Source organism: Arachis ipaensis, chromosome B05 (assembly GCF_000816755.2).
Source record: "Arachis ipaensis cultivar K30076 chromosome B05, Araip1.1, whole genome shotgun sequence".
Lineage (NCBI taxonomy): Eukaryota > Viridiplantae > Streptophyta > Magnoliopsida > Fabales > Fabaceae > Arachis > Arachis ipaensis.
The window spans coordinates 131,021,907-131,022,318 of record NC_029789.2 but is presented as its reverse complement, the minus strand read 5'-3'; positions in this window follow the sequence as shown (position 1 = coordinate 131,022,318).

Sequence of the window (412 nt, the reverse complement as noted above, 5' to 3'; positions counted from 1 at the left end):
ATAAATGTTAAATTTAAAGAATAATTTTAAATTATTATCTACTTAATATTATCACAAAATAAATATGAATAAGAAAAACTAAAGAAGAGAGTCATGAGGTAGTATATATATTAGAGAGTCTAAAGAATAAAAGAATATATACCAATCATATATCAGTCACTATTATATACACACATATGATACATATACGTAGTTGATATATATTATTTAGGGGTAAGTACGATTTTGGTCCCTAACGTTTAGGGCCAGAATCGAAATCGTCCCTCTTCTAATTTTGGATATAAAATCGTCCTTAATGTTTTTTTTTCGTATTAAAATCATCGTTTTTATATTTTTTGGACAAAAATACCCTCACCACTACCAACATAATTACTTCCTCCACCACCACCACCACCAACACCAACACCACCGC